At 36.5% G+C, this 22,727-nt stretch overlaps 1 long non-coding RNA gene across 2 annotated transcripts; it reads left to right on the top strand.

Annotated features, from left to right (window-relative positions):
* The first annotated feature begins 9,560 nt into the window (after window positions 1-9,560).
* LOC111098678 lies at window positions 9,561-21,903 on the top strand. 2 transcript variants are annotated; one of them, XR_005369192.1, is made up of 5 exons: window positions 9,561-9,674; window positions 14,412-14,458; window positions 20,581-20,683; window positions 21,062-21,284; window positions 21,574-21,903. It is a non-coding gene; the product is annotated as an uncharacterized LOC111098678 (long non-coding RNA). The 2 variants fall into 2 exon arrangements; XR_005369193.1 differs by lacking the exon at window positions 21,062-21,284.
* Window positions 21,904-22,727: the final 824 nt, after the last annotated feature.

Below are 22,727 nucleotides of genomic sequence, written 5' to 3'. Positions count from 1 at the left end.
TTTTGTTCAATGCAAAAACCATTTAAGTGGGAATAGAGAGCCAGTGAAGGAGAATGGGTGTGATAAGAATGTCAATTCTAAGAGTTTCAATGGAAAAAAATCATGATGATCTGTACTACTTGTGCCCAAATGAAACATGAAGAGAAAGTGATGATATAATGAATAAAACATTCTTAAATTGGGAGTCAGGAAACGATTTCTAGACCTAGATTTTCTGCTAACTATATAACTTTATGTGAGTACTATTACTTCTGCAAACCTCAGTTTCTTTCTCCAGATAAATATTCTATACTATATATTAGTTTTGTATGGCTGCTATAACAAATATACAAACTTCATGGCTTAAAACTACAGGCATTTAGTCTCATAGTTTTGAGGGTCACAAGTCTGAAATCAGTTTCACTGGGTCAAAATTAAGTTAGCTGAGCCATACTCCTTCTGAAGGCTATAAGAGAGAATTCATTCCTTGCTTCTTCCAGCTTCGAGCGGCTGCCAGCAGGTTGTGGCTTATGACTGCATACTCCAATCTCCGCTTCCATCTTCATACTGACTTCTTTTTGTTTGTTTGTCTTTTAAGTTTTTATTAAATTCCAGTTAGTTAACATACGGTGTAATATTAATTTCAGGTGCACAATTGAGTGATTCAACACCCACATTGACTTCTAATACCTGTGTGTAGTGTATGTAAAATTTTATTCTCTGTTTTATAAGGATACATGTGATGGCATTTGGGGCCCCTCCAGATAACTCAGGACAATCTCCGGATCTCAAAATCCTAATTTAACCAGATCTGTAGAGACCTTCCAATCCACGGACCTTCCTTCCTCCTCCCTCCCTCCCTTCCTTCCTCCTCCCTCCCTTCACTCCTTCCTTCCTCCCTCCCTCCTTTCCTCCCTTCCTCCTCCCTCCCTCCCTCTCTCTCTCCCTTCCCTCCTTCCTTCTTCCTTCCTTCCTTCCTTCCTTCCTTCCTTCCTTCCTTCCTTCCTTCCTTCCTTCCTTCCTCCTTCCTCCCTCCTTTCCTCCCTTCCTGCTCCCTCCCTCCCTCCTTCTCCCCCTTCCTTCCTCCTTCCTCCCTCTCTTTCTTCCTGAGAGAGAGAGAGAGAGAATGCACATGTACGTGCTGATGAATAGGGGAGGGGCAGAGGGAGAGACAGAATCCCAAGCAGTCTCTATGCTGAGTGTGGGCTCATGACCCTGAGATCATGACCTGAGCTGAAATCCAGCTGGACACAACTGACTGAGACACCCAGGTGCCCTAAGACCTTTCTTTCATAAAAGGTAATATTTATAGGTTCTAAGAATTAGAATGTGGATATTGTTTAGATTTTAAAATTTTTGACCTACTACACACTACTTGGCCTAAAAGATCCCGGTTTTAATTCAGTAACTCTTTAGGGAGGAACCTGTTTTTATTCTTTAATTTCATGAAATCCTAGTAATAGAATGAGAAATTCAAAAGGACTCCTCAGATCCTCAGTTCTACTTCTCTTTCCGTCCTAGACCATCTATTTCTGACAAGACATGGATGTGGGTATTTTTTTCTGTAAAAATTTAATTTACTCCTTTAATTATATCAAAGAACAATTTAAAGGAGCATTCTAAAATCTATTCTTGCAGAGGAAGCTGTGTAGAAAACCCATCAAGTATCTCAGTAAAAAGTAGTTTAAAAATTTTTAACAATGAAAGTAATGAGATGTTTTTTTGCCATTTTTTTTAATCAGATCTAAAACTCATTAGAGCACAAAAATTAGGAAAGGACCATAATATGTTTTGACAACAATAGAGAGCCTTCTAATAACTGCCAAAATGAAATATACTAGAATAAATTATGAGATGTAAGCCTTTGTTTCAGTTTCCAAAAAAATGCAACTACAGCAAATCAATAAAAATATTATCTTTGTATAGGCTTTTTTTGCTTTCATGGCAACTAAGAATACTAAATGGAAAATTTGGTTGCATTGTACAATTTCAAAATCAATCTCTCTCTGAGGCCAAATAGAGGAATCTAGAACTTCTGGAAGTGATTTCCTGAGACTTTTCAACAATGTGACTGATGGATGAGGTTGGATTCAATAGAGATTCAATAGAGCATTCAAAACTATAATGCAAGTAGAGTAAGGATTCCATTAATCATCCAACTGGACTCTGAACTCAGGGCAAAGGAAGTGAGGTCTAAGACTTATCAGCACTCATTCTAAGACTTTGGAATGGTTTAAAGTAATTGTCATAAAATATGAATTTTTTAAATCAAATAGTATACCATTACCACCACAATCATCACGAACAGCATAATAAGCTGTTATTCTTACAGTAATTCTAGAGAAATCTGAAGAAAAGTATCTAACATTCTATATAACATTCTACCCTCCAGCCCCACAGACTTTAAGGCTTTTTCAAAGCCTTAAACAATAAACATTCACTCATTCAATATTTATATGACAACTCTATAGTATGGAAAACACTGGAGATAGTTAAACTTTATTTTTGTCCTTAAAAATTCCCAATTAATAAAGGTAGACAAAAAATGACTACCTTACAATTTTAGTGTCATGAACAGTTATTAACAGAGAGGCATCGTTGGTTAAGTCTGTTATATATATTGTATATTATATATATTACACTTACTATATATATAATATACAACTAATATGCACATAACATGTTATATATTGTTACATACATAAATGTCTGTTATATATATTTTATATTTATATTATATATAATATATTATATATATTTTATATTATGTATATTACATTTATAGTATATAGAAGTATATATGTAAATAATATATATAGTATATATATACTATATACTATATATAGCTATATATCATATACAGTTATATATATCATATATAATATATAGTTCTAATAATATAATATAGCTTTTATATACTATATATACTATATATAGTATATATATACTAACAACTAATATACAATATAAATAATATAATATATATTACAGTAATATTTTATAAATATGTTACATGGGGAGAATTTCAGTTAAGGAGGGATAGGATATGAATAGTGCAGAGTTTAGAGATATAGGGTAGCAAGGCAACAATATGTTTCTTCCTCAAATATTGAAGTTAATTTTTTTTAAGTTAAGGAAGAAAGTTAAAAAGGGGAGCTGAATTTTCTTTTTTTTATTTTTATAAATTTATTTTTTATTGGTGTTCAATTTGCCAACATATAGAATAACACCCAGTGCTCATCCCATCAAGTGCCCCCCTCAGTGCCCGTCACCCAGTCACCCCCACCCCCTGCCCACCTCCCCTTCCACCACCCCTAGTTCATTTCCCAGAGTTAGGAGTCTTTCATGTTCTGTCTCCCTTTCTGATATTTCCCACTCATTTTTTTCTCCTTTCCCTTTTATTCCCTTTCACTATTTTTTATATTTCCCAAATGAATGAGACCATATAATGTTTGTCCTTCTCTGATTGACTTCTCTGATTGACTCAGCATAATACCCTCCAGTTCCATCCACATCGAAGCAAATGGCGGGTATTTGTCGTTTCTAATGGCTGAGTAATATTCCATTGTATATATAAACCACATCTTCTTTATCCATTCATCTTTCGATGGACACTGAGGGGAGCTGAATTTTCTTTTTCTTTATTTTTTTTAAGGGTAGCTGAATTTTCAATGCAAGTAGAAATTTTGAAAGTCTCATGTTAAAAAAAAAGTTTAATAAAACAAAAAACAAAATTTGAAGTTGCCTATTGAATGTAATAGAAAAGGAAATTGGATTGATATTCAGAGAAACATGGAATAAATTTACCCAGTGAATAATGGAATCCATGAGCAATGGAAACATAAACAACAAAATCCATGACATGTAAAAAAAAAAAAAAAAAAAAAAAAGATTACTAAGTAGTAAATAAGGACCCAACTTGGCAATTTCAACTATGTAAAAGAAAATAATAGAATTAGTCATAACTAGCCAATGATTAGAATATATGAGGTATATATTAGCGATTTTCCAGTGCTAGGGATTGGAGAGGTTAGAAACCTAAACGGTGGGATCCCTGGGTGGCGCAGCGGTTTGGCGCCTGCCTTTGGCCCAGGGCACGATCCTGGAGACCCGGGATCGAATCCCACGTCGGGATCCCGGTGCATGGAGCCAGCTTCTCCCTCTGCCTGTGTCTTTGCGCCTCTCTCTCTCTGTGACTATCATAAATAAATAAAAATTAAAAAAAAAAAGAAACCTAAAGGGTTGCTAAAGGATAAATAAATCAGCATCGGTAATGTGGACATTATCAGAATGACCAATTATAGGACTCATCCTGGGAGAGAAAGAAGTTGAATGGGAAAGAAAGGTAAGTGGAATAATAGCTTGAGAGACCAGGGTGAGGTTAAGGAATTAGAAATCATAATCAACATGGAGACAGATAGAGCTGGTCAAAAGGATGGGGAGAGGTGAGAATGCAGGTGCTTCTAGTCAGAAAAGAGAATTGCAGAGCTGGAAGGCATTTCAAGTATAGCCTTTTTATTAAGTAGTTTTAGACACTGAAGATAATGGAAACTGTGTGGCTAAGACAAGCATATATGTGGATGTTTTAATCATGAAAGGTAACAGAGGCCAGAGTGGCAAGGATAATGAAGAGTCTGGCACTGAATTCATTGAAGATAGTAAAGTGCTTTCATGGAGGTCAATAGCCATTTGTAAATATTGAGGTAGGCCAGGGTATTCATTCATTTATTCCACAAATACTCATTGCCTACCCAATGCCTGGCACACTTCAATAGTGAACAAAAATATACAATTTGCTCTCATAGAATACACATTCTAGTTGGAGAGACAGAAAATAAACAAATGAGCAAACAAACTAATATGTCAGGTGGTGGTAAGGGCTATGAAGGAAAATAAAGCAAGGTTATTATATTGCAATATATATACTTAGGGAAGAATTAAAATAAGAGATAGCATTTGACATTAGAGATAAGAAGGAAGAAAGCCATGTTGATAACTGTAGAAAGAGTGTTTTGGACGAAGAAAAAAGCAAATGCAGAAACCCTGGAAAAGGAACGTGATTGGAATGTATAACAAAGAGTGGAATGTATAACAATAAAAAGCCAAGTGTGATTGGTGTACAGCATGCTTAGGGGTGGAGGCCAAGGTAACAGGTGAAGTAAGGGAAAAAGCAGGGGGAAGAGTATATTGGGCTTTGGATTTTATGGTGAGTGAAATGGAAATTTGGCAATCTAAATGATAGACTGTAGGAAGGGAAATGGTGAAACCATGGAAAATGTTAGGAAGGTAATTTAATAACCATTGGGTAATTTTGGTGCCTTGTGTTAGGGTGGCATGGTGTAGATAAGAAGTGGTTGGAAACTGGATACATATTACTGAGGAATTCCTCACTGTAGGCCCTTGACATCCCTTTCTAAAGAGCATTTACTTTAGAAAACTCGCAAGAGAAAAGTCTTCTTTGAGATGTAAATCTTCTACAACCCAGAAATGTCTTTCTCAAGGATCTAGAAGAAATATCTTTGGAATGTAATTATCAGGAAGGATGGCACCTCTATCTAACATTTTCTGTGGGCATTTAGGAGCCTAACTTAAATAAGTGTCAATTATCAAAACTGATGGCCTAATCACACTGACCAACCTTACCCCAATGCTTAACAGCACTTTCTTTTATTTCAACATAGTTGAGTTCAATCTCTCTTCCCTATTGCAGTGGTCTTAAATAAGGTCTTCCTTCCTTGTTTAACTGGTCTGATGTGTTTTATAGATGCCTACTAGATATTTAAATTGAGATATCAAGATAGAAGGCATATGCATTTGGAGTTCCAGGGAGAGCTTCAGGTTGAAAGTATAAATTCAGGAATTTTCAGGATTACAATCATATTTAAATCTGCAAGACAGAAGGAGATCACCTGCGTTAGAGGACTGAGTCCTGCAATATTCCAACGTTTAGAGATATGGGATATCAAAGAAGATTGAGAAGGGGCAACTAGAGAGGTATGGATTAAAAGAAGACTAGTACTCTGAATAAATTGTTTCAAATAATAGTGATCAATTGTATCATATGATTCTGATTGGTCAAATTGGATAACCGGTAAATGATCATTTGATAGCATCATACAGGGTTTTTTACTCCCTACAAAGAGCAACTTTAGTGGAGTGGTAGGTATACAAGTCTGAATGGAATGGGAGCAGGAGAGCATGGGAAGAGGGGAAAGAGAATCTGTGACATCAAAAGTTCTTTTTGAAAAATGTTGCTAAAAGGAAACCAGATAAATGATGCAGAAACCTTGAAGGGATATAGAATTAGGGGAAGCTTTCTTTAAGATGGTATATATTTTATATTAATAGAAATAAACCATTATAGAGAAAAATGATGATGCAAGAGAGAAAATAGACCATACCAAGAGCAATGACCTTGAATAGACTAAAGTAGATGGGTTCCGGTACCTAAGTGGGTAGGTTGGCCTTAAATAGGGAAAAGGATAATTTGTACCTTGGCATTCAGACAGTCTATGGGTATTGATGTTGGAAGAAATGGTGGTAGGAGCATGTGGGAATCTTCTAATTGCTTCCACTTCCTTGATGAAGTCAGAAGTATGCTCATTAGTTGAAATTGAGGTAGGAGGAGATGGTGAAAGTTTTTGGAGAGAAAAGAAGGCATAAAATACTTGCCCAAGAGACTGGGTGTGTGAGTGAAAATGAAGAGAGTTTACAGGGCAACACTAAGGCCCACTTAAAGAGTGTGGTCATGAAATTAATATGAGCAAGGTAGCACGTTATGTAGTTTGCTACCATCCATTATCAACCTCCAGACTTCAAGATCCAGATACGCAGAGAGTTGAAACTAGCTGAGGTTAAGTTTGGCCATCAGGGGATTCATGGAACAAAATGTTGGGCTATAGGAACTAGGAAAAGTAAGGTGAGAAGTGAGGACTTGAGGGATATCCAGGGCCATAAACAGCTGGCAGGAGCAATTGATTAGAGGTTTTTATAGAAGCAAAGAACTTTTGAAGTCAGAGTGTTCAAAAGAGAGTGGATAGTTAGGAAATGGCGGTCAGAGAGATTTGATGTGTGCTTCTAATTGGGATATTTGGAGTAGGTAAAATTATTGTTAGCGACAAGATTTATGTGTGATCATGGCTACAGAATGATAGAGGCAAGATCATTGGAATAGAGAGGCCATGTATAGGAAGTAATAAATGTGTGGAATTGAAATCACTTAGCAATATAAGAGACATAGTCATGAAGGGTAGACATCTGGGGACTAAAATCTCCAGAGAATTACAAAGGTCAATTCAGAAGCTTATAGATTACTGAGCCGAAGAGAATTATTAGGCAGTAAACGTGTTGGATAGCACTATCTTCATAAAAGCAGACAGTTTTAGGAAGGAGAGAGAGATCATCCTATACCAAAAGTGATAAGTAGTAAGCAGGACACCCTTCTTGTCTTCAGGGACAGTAATACAAGACATATGAAAGGTATATTGACACATATTTCTTCTGATGGGGAAGAAATGACTTTCATAAGGGAGTCATTTTACATCTTATTACATGAATTTATTCAGTTCTAGGAAATATCAAACTTTAATATGGTGCGTTGAAAACTAGTGGGTATAAGAAACATCTAAAGAGCTTGCTTTTGGGACTTCTGGGTGGCTCAGTTGGTTGAACATCTGCCTTCAACTAAGGTCATATTCCTAGGTCCTGGGATAAAACCCCAAGTTGGGCTCCCTGTTTGTGCTCTTCCTCGCTATCTCTGTCTCTTTCTCAAACAAACAAATAAATAAAATCTTTTTTAAAAATTAAATAAAGAGCTTGCTTTAAAATGGAGATAGATGTTCCTCAGTCAGGTGGTCCTACCATATCACACACCATAAGTAGTAAAATTTGTCAGTCCTATTGTGTGATGTGAATGGCACTTTACCCCCGTGATCTTCCTTCCCAAAATCCAGAGCCATACTCTAATTATAAGAAAAATATCACAGAAACTCCAATTGAGGGCCATATTATAAAACACCCGATCAGTGATCCTGAAAACTGTCACGGTCCTCAAATAGAGGGGAAATCTGAGAAACTATTACAGCCAAGAGGAGCCAAAAAACATGATAACTAAATACAATATCATATCGTGGATGGGGTCCTGAAACAGAAAAAGTGCTTTGGGGTGAATAACTAATGAAATCCAAATAAAATAAGTTTTTATAATAATATGTCAATACTAGTCCATTGGTTATAACAAATGCACATAGTGATGTAAATGTTGACAATGTGGGAAACTAAGTACAGGGTATGCAGGAACTCTATTTTCTTTGAAAATTTTCTGTAAATCTAAAACAATTCTAAAGTTAAAAGTTTATTTTGATAAACACAGGTGTTTGGGTGGTAGGACAGAAGAACCAGCATTTTAAAAACTTGAGATACAGTTTACATATAATGAAATACTATGATCTTACTTGTTCCAATCAGTTCTGATGAATGCATATCAGGATATAAAGCATCTCTTTCCATCAACAAAGCTTCAACATGCCTCTTCCCATTAACTCCTACACAGAAGCAACCACTGATCTGATTTCTAGAACCATACGTTAGTTTTCCCTAGTCTAGAAATCCACATAAGTGTATCACATAATATGCACTTTTTTGCATCCACTTTCTTTCAGTAGAACATTTGTGAAATTCATTCATGAAGTGTTTATTTTTTTTTAATTTTTTAGTGTATCTTTATTTTTATTGCTGAGTAGATTTCCATTGTATGAAAGCATCACAATTTATTTAAAAATTCTTCTGTTGATAAAGAATTATTTTAATAACCACAAAAGTGATTCTGAAGCAGGTGGTCCACAGATACCATTCTGAGAAACATTACTGTACAAAGAAGGATGCTCACTCCATTATCTCTTAGTTAATAAACCCTTCCAAGCATAAGAAGATAACTAAGTATCTAAGAACCTTAATGCACCTGCAAAATAATGTGTCAAGCCTGTCTCACTAGCCAGATAAAGCTGAAAAATTAATAACAATAGTCTCATAATGAAAAAGCAAGATATATTAGAATGTCTGCATAGATGACAGAAATAATTTGCAGTCCAACAGGTCTCATTTTTCTTTAGTAGTAGATGGTGTTGATTTGTTTATCAGCCTTCAGAGGCAAATGAGAACAAAGGATGAATACCAGGAGTGTGCTTCTGATGAGGCAGTAAACATCACTGGCAATAGCTGGGCAGTTTGGCCAACATCAATGACAAGGTAACCTTTTGGGTTTCTGCAGTATCATGTATTAGACATAATATGTACACTGCACTGAGTGTTGACAGGAATGGTGGGGGAAAGGAAACAGCCTGATAAACTACAGGGGGGAAAAAGGCGAACAGTTGGAAGCAATATTCATCTGAATTCAGAAGATGGGAGGAAACAAGGAGCTAAGGGTGCAGGCTTGTTGCTTATGGTTATCTGGGGTGCAATAATTGAGAACTGAGAACACAAATAATATTCTGAATAGGTAAAAAGAGTCTGCTGCTGAACCTCATGCTTAGAATGTGTACTACATAGCGGTAAGCTTCTTCTGTTCCCATAGTGACTCAGATTCTCCAGCCTCAGACTGACAAAGCATTTGAGACTACCTTCATGAAAAATGCAAGAATGAATTGAAATCTGTTTGCACTCTTTCCGAATCCACTGATTGCAATTTCTCTCTTGTGTGTGTTTTCCCTTTTGCTTGTTCTCATTATCTCTTTTCTCTCTTCTTTTGTTTGGACATTTCATCTTGTAAATATCCTCTTCATTTTATGTTTCTCTCAATAATATTTCTAAAGCTTACGTTGGTATTTAAGTGAAAATTATATTTAGCATTTTAAAGTATATTTGGAAGAATTAGAAAGTGCAAGAAGCCTATGCCGTCAGAGAAATGATCAGAAAAGAACATTGCCCTCAATAAAGGGGAAAGGAGAAAAAATGACTGGGAAATATCAGAAAGGGAAGACAGAACATGAGAGACTCCTTACTCTGGGAAACGAACAAGGGGTGGTGGAAAGGGAGGTGGGCGGGGGGTTGGGGTGACTGGGTGATAGGCACTGAGGGGGGCACTTGACGTGATGAGCACTGGATGTTATACTATACGTTGGCAAATTGAACTCCAATAAAATAATTTTTTTTAAAAAAGAACATTGCCCTCATCTAGCAGTATAGTAGCATGAATTTGAATTAGGGTATCTAGGTTGACCTCAATTCCTGCAGAAAAACCTGTGCACCTTTCCCCAAATTTCCTAAGAAACTTCGTTGGTGAGAATCTGTCAGAATTAGGCCGCCTTGCTTTCCAGAGAGCCTATGATCTCATTTGATTTGCTGTTTAGATTGACTGCAAAATGCCCCCAAGGTTATTTGATGGTTTAATTCTCAGCCTTGTTACACTAATTTGGTTATTGAATGATTTGTGCTATTCCATATACAGTCTTTGTCTGGCACACTGGATTCAGGTATAATTCTTAAGCAACCGTAAATAAAAATCTCCAAATCATGGAGGTTGTATAATCAACTGAGGTGATTTTTAATTGTTGGGAAAAATTGAGACTAATTTGCTTAAGAAGTATGAACCACATCTAGAGTCATACTTTTCAGTGACTTAACATGCAGCTCAACAAATTCTCACTTCTTGGATATAATGATTCTTTATGTCTGCATGTGCATTGCTACTCTGGCAGTGAATGGGGCTCAGGATTTCTTAACAATCTCTTACCATAAAATGACTGGGAAGTATGTCATAAGACTATGCCTTAGTTTGAGAGTTTGTTGTTTTCATCAGCCTTTGTGCTGCATTTAGGGCATCATACTTCCTTTGCTGCAATTATGAAGTGTTTACCTGATAAGACCTATCTCATTCTTAAGAATGAAGAGTCAGGAGCCAGACTTGGGCTGGATTCAAATCTATCCCTGCTATTACCTCCCGAAGTGCCCTGGGAATGGTTTCTTAAGTGCTCTGGGTCTAATTTGCCTCATCTTTATAATGAGAGATCAAAATAATACACACAAGTAGTATACAGCATTCATAGAATTGCTTTGAGTATTGAATGAGTCTTACTGTAAAGGACTTGAAATGGTCACAGAACTTAGGGAGGGCCCACCACCTGATAGCCATTTGTGTTTTTATTGGTTTAATTTCTTTTTACCCATTGCATGTTTTTGGTCGGTGATTTTAGTCTTATTCAGAATGTGACTTGTTAAATACATGTTCACAAGCTACTTTTCTCTTATTGCAGCATTCTGATGTTGCTCATGTCTACAGTGATGCTTACCAGATCCCATACTACAATTCTTTGTGGTATATCAATGTAATAGTCTCCATTTCATAGGTATGTAAACCAGAGCCAGATAAGTCATGCATATTGATCAAGAATTGCCTAGTAAGTTATAAGAATTCTTCTCAAAGCTAACATTTCAGTACCCTTGGGAAAAGACTTACTTTTTTAGGTTTTTATTTAAATTCCAGTTACTTAACACACAGTGTAATATTAGTTGCAGGTATATAATATAGTGATTCCATGCAACACCCAGTGCTCATCACGACAAGCGACTTCCTTAATCCCCATCACCTATTTTACCCATCTCACCACCCCCCTCCACCTCCTCTCTGGTAACCATCAGTTAGTTCTCTGTAGTTAAGAGTCTGTTTCTTGGTTTGCCCCTCTCTCTCTTTTTTTCCTCCTTTATTCATTTGTTTTGTTTCTTAAATTCCACCTATGAGTGAAATCGTATGGTATTTGTCTTTCTCTAATTTTCCTTATGGTAATATACTCTAACCCCATCCATGTTGTTGCAAATGGCAAGATTTCATTCTTTTTTATGACTGAGTATATTCCATTGAATATATATTCATCATATATAAAATATATAATTTATATGTATTTATATAACTTAACATATAATTTAATATATCATATATATAGTGATATATATAATCACTTCTTTTTTATCCATTCATCAGTCAGTGGATACTCAGGCTATTTCCATAATGTGACTATTGTAGATAATGCTGCTATAAACATCTGGGGAGCATGAATCCCTTTGAATTAGTATTTTTTGTATTCTTTGGGTAAATACCTAGTAGTCCAATTGCTAGATCATGGAGCAGTTCTATTTTTAAAAAATTTTACTTATTTATTTTTGAGAGACACAGAGAGAGAGGCAGAGATGTAGGCAGAGGGAGGAGCCGGCTCCATACAGGGAGGCCTGATGTGAGATTCCATCCCAGGACACTGTGATCATGCCCTGAGCCAAAGGCAGATGCTCAACCACTGAGCCACCCAGGAATCGGAGCAGTTTTATTTTTAACTTTTTGAGGAACCTCCATACTGTTTTCCACAGTGGCTGACCACTTTGCATTCCTACTACCAACAGTGCAAGAGAATTCCTTTTTCTCCATATCCTTGCCCCTTGCCAACACCTAGTAGTGCAATTGCTGGATTGTAGGGTAGTTGTACTTTTAACTTTTCAAGGAGCCTCCATACTATTTTCCACAGTGGCTGCACCAGTTTTCATTCCCAGCAACAGTACAAGAGGATTCCCATTTCTCCACATCCTCACCAACATCTGTCGTATTTTGTGTTATTGATTTTAGCCATTCTGACAGGTGTGAGGTGATATTTCATTGTAGTTTTATTTGGATTTTTTGATGATGAGTGGTGATGAGCATCTTTTCATGTGTCTGTTGTTCCTATGGATGTTTTCACTGGAGAAACATATATATATCTTATCTTCTGCCCAATTTTAAATGGTATTATTTGTTTTTTGGGTGTTGAGTTCTATAAGTTCTTTATATGTATTTTAGATACTAACCTCTTGGAGAAAGAATTTTATATTTTTGGATACTAACCCCTTGGGGAAAGACTTTAGATTGGTGATGAATGAAAAACCTAATTTAGTAGAGAATACTCTAAAAGAAAAGAGCTCAGTTGTTTGGGTGGCATTCTTATGGTAAATTTTTATAATTTCTGATACTGCCATTTTGATGTCATTTGTACAATAAAAATTTTTAAGAAAAATAGTACTATATCCTAATATCTATAGTGAGAATAAAGGAAGACAGTTTCATTCTCTTTCTTTTTCTATGTATTTGTTTGTGTATTAGTCAGTGCAGGGTTGCCATAACAAAATATCACAGGCTAGGTGAACAGGAATTTATTTCCTACAGTTCTGGGAGCTGGGAAGTCTAAGATCAAGGTGCTGGTGGATTCACTTCTTTAGTGAGGGTTATCTTTCTGGCTTGCAGATGGTCACCTTACCCTGAGTCCTCACATGGTGATGGTGGGGAGGGAAGTACAGAGAGAGAGCAGCTGGAAGCAAGCTTTCTGGTGTTTACTTATTTTTATTTTTTGAAGATTTTATTTCTTTATTCATGAGACAGAAAGAGAGAGAGAGAGAGAGAGGCAGAGACACAGGCAGAGGGAGAAGCAGGTTCTATGTAGGGAGCCTGATGTGGAACTCCATCCTGGGTCTCCAGGATCACACCCTGGGTGGAAGGTGGCGCTAAACTGCTGAGCCACCTGGGCTGCCCTGGTATGTCTTTTTGAAAGGACACTAATACTATACTGAGGGCCCCACTCTCATGACCTCATCTAAACCCATCTTACCTCCTGAAGACCCATCTCTGAGTACCATCATGTTGGGAGTTAGATCTTCAATATATGAAGCGGGGGGGGGGGGGGAGCACAATTCAATCTATAGCATTTTGTTTATTGGTAAGAAACAGCAATACTTTGTGACAGCTTTTTATAAAGCAAAATTATTGTAGAATGTGGGATTTTAGAGAATCCTATGTTTTTAAGCTTAAAAATATGTTATAGAATATGAATGTCAATTTCACTGAAAAAGGTTTAATAAAACCAAGCTATTTGAATTTTAGAAGTCTCTAAAGAACAGACTCAGACACATTCCTTACCAGACACCTTTGTAGTAAAATTTGGCAAGTGCTTAGATGGTGTTATAAATCATGAGTTTCTTAAATTTCCTCTATCTTCCTCAAAGCTAGTGAATTACTAGCATCTGAAATTACCAATGTGGGAGTCATATGTTTCTTTGGGTTAATATTGTGCCTCCCTAAGGGTACTTCTACAGTGTGAATGTGTTCCCTAGAGGGCAGGGGATGGTAACTCCTGAGTATAGGAAATTTCTCCTTCACAAGAGAGAATCAAAATGATGGGAACCTAGGGAATACAATATAGCACCTCTAAATTTGGAAGTGGAAGGAGAAGAAAAGTATCAGGGACATGATCCTGGAGTGTCCCATTGGAATCCTGTGGAAGATGAGGAACTGTATAGACAGACGAGATCATCTAGGCCTAGGATGGTGCCTAAAAGATAAGGGCCCCTAAAAGATAAGGGTTGGTTTACTAATGTTTTATATAGAAGTAACTTGATATCCAACAATTTTCCAATTCCAGGGAACCATCAAAATATGTGAACTCTGTGACTATCGCTATTTTTCCAGGTAAGGGAAAAGTCAGAAGTGTGGAACTGCAGTTCCCTTTAAGCAGATAATTAAGAAGGTGACTGTCAGGTGTGGAGGGGTCTTGAAGCTGAGCATTCACTTTGGTTTTCTTAAAAAAGAAGTTCTTTGGATTTGTGTTCATTTGAAATTTGAGCAACATAAATTATATTTTATAGTAATGATTACAAAAGTCCCTCTATAAATCTTGATTCCAATAAAAGGGAGGGCCTAAATAATCACCTCTAAGTTAATTAATTTATAATAGACATTTCATTTTAAAATAAAATGGGCATACTATGGGAAACTACTAAAAGTGAGATCCTTCATATCCAATTTCATTATAAAGTTGCTTCATAATTAGAATTTTACCAGAAGCTATGTTGTATCATTAGCAAACTGGAATACGAAATAGTAAATGCCAGCTGTGGGGATTTTGGTAACTTTCTGAACTCTTAGTGATTAATTCTTCATAAAAAAATATTTATAGTGCCATTTTATTATGTCACCAAGTAGTTAACATTTCAACATGATAATAACCCAACTAAAAATGTGATTTTTCCAGTTAAAACCAAAGGAACAAAAATGACTCCTTCAGTTAATAACAGTATTGCCCAATATCACAGATTATGACTGAGAGTTCCTGTAGAGCGGTTTCTCATCCGTGGGGTTATTGACATTTTGGGGTAGATCATTCTTTGTTGTAGGATGCTGTTCCATGTTATAGAATGTTTAGCAACATCTAGGGTCTCTACCACAAGATGACAGTAGCACCCTCTTTTCAGTTGTGAGAACCAAAAATGTCTCTATACATTGCCACATGTCCCCTGGCCTGGGTGGGGATGGAAGTAGGAGAGAGAGATGGCCTCAAGCTGAAAATCACTGCAGTAAGTAAATGTACCTAAGTCTTAGATGGTGAATAGCTTAACCTTTGGTGTTTGACCCAAGATTAGATTTAGGTTTTATGGTCCTGAGTCAATTTTTTTTTTAAATAAAATTATCTCATCTGATTCATTCTGAACCTAGCTTAGTATAGAGCAATGTGCCCCAATTCTCAAGATTACTAATTTTGATAATTTAGTGCTTTAATGGTTCTGTAATTTGGATTGTCCCTGTTGCTTTCTGTCTGTGCATATTATAGAAATTATAAAATTTCAAATGACATTTCTTTCTAAGCATCACAAAGGGCGACAGAAGCTATATTTTTACAATTAAACATTTTTTATTTTTTTCCTTTTATTTTTTAATTTTTATTTATTTATGATAGTCACACAGAGAGAGAGAGAGAGAGAGAGGCAGAGACACAGGCAGAGGGAGAAGCAGGCTCCATGCACCGGAAGCCCGACGTGGGATTCGATCCCGGGACTCCAGGATCGCGCCCTGGGCCAAAGGCAGGCGCTAAACCGCTGCGCCACCCAGGGATCCCTATAAACATTTTTTAAATGATGTTTTTATTCATATCCTCAGGATCTGCATCAATAAATAGGTGTATTTTTAGAATTCACAAGGAAAATTAAGAAATGCCAGACAATGACTCTGCTTACATTTTCTTGGCACATTGGGCTAGAATAGAATCTTTCTGAACCTCCTTTATTGACTCACCTTCTTTCATTAGTCTGATTCACTTTTTCATGGATGTATTAATAAAAACAAAAACATGCAGGCTTTACAAATTTTACTGAGGCTTCATTACACTGAAGATGGAATTTCCTCACTTCTCTTTCACACACACACACACGCGCGCGCACACACACAATGCATTCACACATTTCCTGTAGCAATGGAAAACAAAGGTGTATACAATTAGAAAAAGTCTAAAAACTTTTAAAAGATTTTTTTAATGACAAAGGGAAAAGAAGTATGGAATTTTTCCTGTCTTAGCACCAAGTAAATGTGTCTATACATAAAATGGCCAAATTGAAGAATAAAGTGCTCCCAGAAATAAACTGTACTAGAACAGCATCACTTTACGAATTCTCTATTTTTATAAACTATATCTATGATATTAAAACTTCTCACTGTAGGGTTTTAACATATTGGACTCTAAAGTTAGCATAAATAAGGAATATTGGGATGGTGTAGATGTTTTAAAACAATTGTTTTCAAAATATATAGTCTGTCAATGGTGAAAGAGCATGTCCACATTTGATATCATCTTCCTAGGACTGAGGAGAGAAGAGTCAACAGGGAAATAGAAGTGATGTTTATGACTGTTGCATTCCACACATTTTTGTAGTTTCTTTGTATGTGTATTTGATTGTATAGATGATATCTTTTATTCATGTGGCATGCTGTTTATTGAGCATCTGTTTTATGCCATGGTTTGGTAAGTACTAGGGCTATAAAGATAACTAAAACAAAGGCCCTAGTCTCAGCAGACTTCTAGTTCAGTGGAGGCAAAGTGATATACAAACAGAGATAACTGCAATGAGTATGACCGGGGAGCTATGGGGAGGCGATCTTCAACCTTATACTCAGCTAGGCAAGGAGGGGTGAGGAAGGCTATGCATTGGCACAGACCCCAAAGAAGAGGAAGCCGTTATCATTTATTCATTGATCCCATGAAAGTGCATGTGGTGGAGGAAGCTAGAGGACAGGGGCAGTCAGAATATAAGGAACAAACACAGTGGGGTATGAGTCAACCAGAAGACTCTGTGGGATTCTTTAAAGTTTTTAGTGTGGCTAGTTGTACAGCACCAATGATGGAAGATTAGAAGGTAAGGCTGAGGAAGGAAAGGAGTTTTTGAGAGCCTTCTATGACATGCTTGATGAGAGAGATGCTCTTATTATGTACTATGCACTATATCCTTCAATTTCCTTTTGGTCATTCTGCAGAAAACTGATTAGCATGTGCAATGTTCTATAGGTTAAAATGATCTTCGCATATTTCTTACTATTTGATCTTCATAAAACAACCCTATTTCGTGTAATAGTAAACTCCAGTAGAGAGGTTAAGTTACTTAGTTTGCTGGTAATAGGTAATTATAGAATTTGGGTTTTTCTTGATAAATTTATTTTTTATTGGTGTTCAATTTGCCAACATATAGAATAACACCCAGTGCTCATCCTGTCAAGTGCCCCCCTCAGTGTCCGTCACCCAGTCACCCCCACCCCCACACACCTTCCCCTTCTACCACCCCTAGTTCATTACCCAGAGTTAGGAGTCTTTAATGTTCTGTCTCCCTTTCTGATATTTCCCACTCATTTTTTTCTCCTTTCCCCTTTATACCCTTTCACTATTTTTTATATTCCCCAAATGAACTATAGAATTTGAACACAAGTCCTCTTGACACCAAGTCCTCCCTACCCTTGTGTTCTCTCATCGTTTACCTTAAAGAATCTTCAGCCCTTTAGAGTTAGGGGAAGGAGATAGCTCAGGAATATTCAGAGAGGGAGAGACAGAGGGAAAGACAAGAAGTGAGTGAGAGGTATATATACCTGAGGAGAGTTTTTCTCATAAAGTTATTATAAACAAACATTTAGCCCTTGTTAGAAAATAAAAGTGATTCTGTGCAGCCAAAGTTCTAAATTTCATGTGTTAAAAAAGAAAATTCATACTGAAGAAAATTAACAAGAGAGGAATATATATTTTAAGGCTATATGTTTACATTTGCAGTTATATTAATTAGTATGCACCAATTATTTACACCAATTAAAACAGTGTTATTTGTGAATGAACAGATGAATGGAACTGAGTAGAAGCTCCAGGAGGACTTCTAAAGATATTAGAATTTGTATATGATAAAGTAACCCTTCAAATATTTGTAAAAAAGGCATAATAACTATTAGGAAAACTGGATGTTCATCAGCACAAAAGGAAACATATTGGATAATTCAGATTGGTTTCCATACCTCAAACGAGGCTCAATTATAAATTAATTCAAAATTTAACTTAAGAAAACATAAAAATATTTGAAAAAACCATGAAAGCATTGCCTTATAATTTTGAATGACATAAACCTTTCTAAATATGACACAACCTAGCAGCTATAAAAATGAAATATTTTGAGGTATCTAGGTGGCTCAGTTGATTAAGCTTCCAAGTCTTGATTTTGGCCCAGGTCATGATCTCAGGGTTGTGAGATCCCACCCTGCATTGGGCATCTTGGGCTTGTGCTGGGCATGGAGATTGTCTCTCTCCCTCTCCCTCTGTCCCTCCCCTACTCGCTTGCTCTCCTCCTCTCTCTCTCTAAAAAAAAAAAAAAAAAAAAAAAAAATATTTTGACAAATTCAACTAAGAAATACACATAGACAATTTCATTCATAGAAAAGCAAACCATGAAGAAATAAAACACACGGAAAAAGGGTAAAATGTGTTTCAACTAATACTAAACAAAGAGTTAATTTCCCTTTTTAAAAAAATCTCCTCTAATTGATGAGGAAAGGGCCAACAAACACAATGGAGAAATGCATAAATATTTTATAGGAAAGAAAATGGAAGTGGCTCTTAAGCATGCATAAAGATACCTTCCTTGTAATAAGAGAATTGTAATTTAAAACTACATTGAGGTACCATTTTACTCTGAAAATATTTTAAAACATTTTTGATCTAATAGCAAACTTTTTTCCTAGTATGTGGGAAAATATGAACTCTCATAGAAGTGTAACTTGTTACATCTATCAGAATTATAAATATAAACGTTTTTTTGATCCCGGAATTCTAATTCTGAAATATATCATGCAGATAAACTTCATTAATTTTGAAATGACCTTAGTACAAGGTTATTCACGGGAGTTTTGTGTGTAAAAGTCAAAGATGGGAAATAATCCGATGTGCATCAAGACAGGACTGGTTAAATACACTAGGTTGCATCTGTTGCCACAGGCAAGAATAAGGAAATTCTTCAGGTACTAACATTAATTAATTTCTGTGATTTAGGGATACAAGTGTGTGTGTGTGTGTACATATACATGCACATTCACATATGTTTACTTACATATTGTATGTACAAAAGTACTTTAATGCATGCAGACAGCTGATCAACAGCTGTTGCCTCTGGATAAAAAACTGGGTACTCAGGGACTGAAATAGGAGGGAGATTTTTTTTGCTACCAACCATTTTGTACCTTTGGAACTTTGTACTATGTGAATACATTGCCTTTTCAAAATAAATTTTGAGTTTTTGAAAAGGAATTTGAGTTGGGTATCACAAAACATGAAAGTCTTTCAGGATCCACATTGCTGAGGTGATTGCAGTAGCTGAGAATCTACTTGGCGTTAACAGCATTTTATTCTAGGTACTAGGAGCTGCTATTAGAATCATTAAGTTACATCATCTAGTTCTGCTTGACTTGGTGTTTTCTTGAGTTTCTCTTCCCACCAGCATCTCAATTGTATCCAATTTATTATTTCTGATTCAAATTCTTCTAGAAAGACTTTAAGATTGGTCCAATTATTTATCATCATCTCTGTAAATCAGTGCTCTCATGCCAGATCATTATTTGCCAGGGGTTAGTCTATATATTGCCTAATCTGAGATCAGTTCACTCTTGGGCAATCATGTGTGGCCAGGTAGATAGTATAATTTCAGTCATGTGCAGTGGGAATCTTTTAGAGAGGCATTGCCTCTTTACTTCTCTGGCCAACCACTGCTCTGTTTGCTTTCCCATGCAGCAAACCTTCCAAAACAATCTACTTAATCTTTGTCTCAATTCCTCTCTTCTCAGTTGTTATTAAATCCATTCCAGTAAAGCTTTGGCCTCTACTAGTAGAATAATACTGCTTATCTCAAGTCAACCATTGACCTTTCCTAAACTTATAAATTTGAAGAAAATGGCCAGTCATTATTTTATTTGGCCTCTCAGCTGTCTCATTGACTATTTGGCAGCCTAGAATTGGGAGAGAGGGACAGGTGGGAATATCCCTAGGGATGCTACTTTATCTGTATTACTTGAATATTTTAGGAGAAAATTATGTGTATATTACCTGTAAAAATTTTTGGAAACTTTATTTAAGATTATTTATTTATTTATTTGAGAGAGTTACAGAATACATGTGGGGAGAGGGAGAAGCAGACTCCCCTCTGAGCATGGAGCCTGACATGGGGCTCCATCCAAGGATCCTGAGATCATGGTCCTTTTGTTTTAATCCATTTTCATATTGTCCTTACTTTCCTGCAATATAGCTTCCAGTTGTTCCAAGATTATTATCTCTTCTGAGCAGCTCAGCTTTCCTCAACTAAGAGGTTCAAAAGAATCCTGGAATTGAGTCTCACTGAATTATGACAGGTAATAATCAAGCATGAACCAATCACTTTAGTCAAAGGGTGTGTTAATTTGATTGGTGAGGACAAGTTATATGTTCACCTTTGGTGTTGTGGAGGGAAGCAGCTCCACATGAATTAGGAAGAGACAGAGGAATAGCTTTCAGCAAAGAATCAGGGGCTGGCACCAGATGAAAGGTAGAATGTTTTAACTACTACCAAACATATTTACTTTCCTTCAAGACTTCTAATGTATATATTTTTTGAAGTTTCTAAGATCAGCTTAAATCATTTTTAAAGGCATTTATCTACATTCCTACCAACTGTTTATAAATAATGCTAAGCTCTAAGGCTATATTCAGGCTTTAAGAAACATCTCTTTTTTTCCTTATATGATTCTTAGGTATCTTCTGCTGATGAATTGACAATGAAATGCCTGATTCTCTAAGGGTACCATTGGGAAGAAACAGAGCAATTTGTTTGCCAGCATTATTTTCTAAATAAAAGTGCAAGATACTAAGTTGGCTGATCTTAAGGGAAGAATAATCATCCTTTTATTTCATACGGTTTTTAACTTTCAAGTCAGCTATGCCTAAATTTCAATCAACATGGATGAGAGTTATTTGGTAATTCCTCTTAATTGGTGGGAGGTATATTGACTATAAATCTCCAGCCTATCTCATCTCAGTAAACCCTACATCTGTGTATCTTGATCAAAATTGGAATCAGTACAAAGAGATGACTGTGATGGGAAAGATAAACTGCTAGAAGCTGTTAGCATTCATTATGACCATCTCTACATGTTAGCCTACAGATATGTGGGGAAAAGCATAAATTAATGAATACAGGGACAGGCTGCCATGACTTAATGAAACATATCATTTTTGTTTCCCCATTGTTTTTCTGTCCTTGTAGAGTGAATTGTCTGATACAAACATCTGTTTATCTCATGAAGCCAGCAAAGTGATCCTGTGCAGCGTTTATGTAAGTTCTGCAGTAAAGCAGGTAGGTAAGAAGGTTACTGAAAACAATGACAGAAACACCATAGCATCACCACAAATCCATGCTGAGGACCGTTTATATTGCAGGACTTGAAAGTACATTAGTAGGACAGTAAAACAGTCATGACCACAAGAAGCTGACACTCTGAGATGACTGAAGAAATAAAAGCAGGACAGAATGTGGCCAACTCAGTAGAATCTACTCTGCTTCAGGAAATCATAGAATAAACTCTTGGACAAACTTCTACTCTGCCTTTCAACCTCACCAAGCATCAAGATGATTTTATATGGACCACGTCACTGGTGATTCCCTAGGTCCAATATAAGTAAAACTCTCAGGTGCTACAAAGATGGAGAGGGAGAAAGGATCCTTAGTCAAACCCAAGTTACCTAGAGTCAAAAGGGATCCTTCTGCTCCTATACACTCACATGTGTGCACACACACCTAGATAACTTGTTGTAACCTCAGCCTAAAAAAAGCCACAGGGTGCCTGGTGAAATTAGGATAGAAAAAAGTGCCTGCTAGGTGCCTGGGTGGCTCAATGGGTTAAGCATCTCACTCTTGATTTTGGTTCAGGTCATAATCTCAGGGTGGTGAGATCCAGCCCTTTTTAGGGCTCCACACTGCTTAAGTCTCTCCTCCCTCTCCCTCTGCCCCCTGCCCCCGCCCCTGCTCAAACTCACTTTACTCTCTCTCTTGCTTGCTCTCTCTCATTCTCTCATAAGCAAATAAATAGATAGGTAAAGAAATAAAATCTCTTTAAAAAATTCTTCTTTCTCCAGAGACAGAGTCTATGGGAAAATAAAATGCTTAAGGTGACATTAAATGTCAGACCTCATATCATGCCATGGACATCCCCTGCAACAAGAAAGCTCAGATCTCCATCCTATAGTTCCAAGTTGGAACATTAGAATTCAAGGGGACACTATGGACATGAAAGCAGTAAACCATGCATTGGCAAAGGAACAGTCTTTCCTTTTTATTATCTCATTTAGAACCTCTTAACATTGAAACATGGTGCCTGACAGTCTTTCAACCAAAATGAAATAAGACAAAATTTGCACAAA

The sequence above is a fragment of the Canis lupus genome, chromosome 14, assembly GCF_011100685.1.
Source record: "Canis lupus familiaris isolate Mischka breed German Shepherd chromosome 14, alternate assembly UU_Cfam_GSD_1.0, whole genome shotgun sequence".
Taxonomy (NCBI): domain Eukaryota; kingdom Metazoa; phylum Chordata; class Mammalia; order Carnivora; family Canidae; genus Canis; species Canis lupus.
This window is presented reverse-complemented; position numbering and strand designations above follow the sequence as displayed.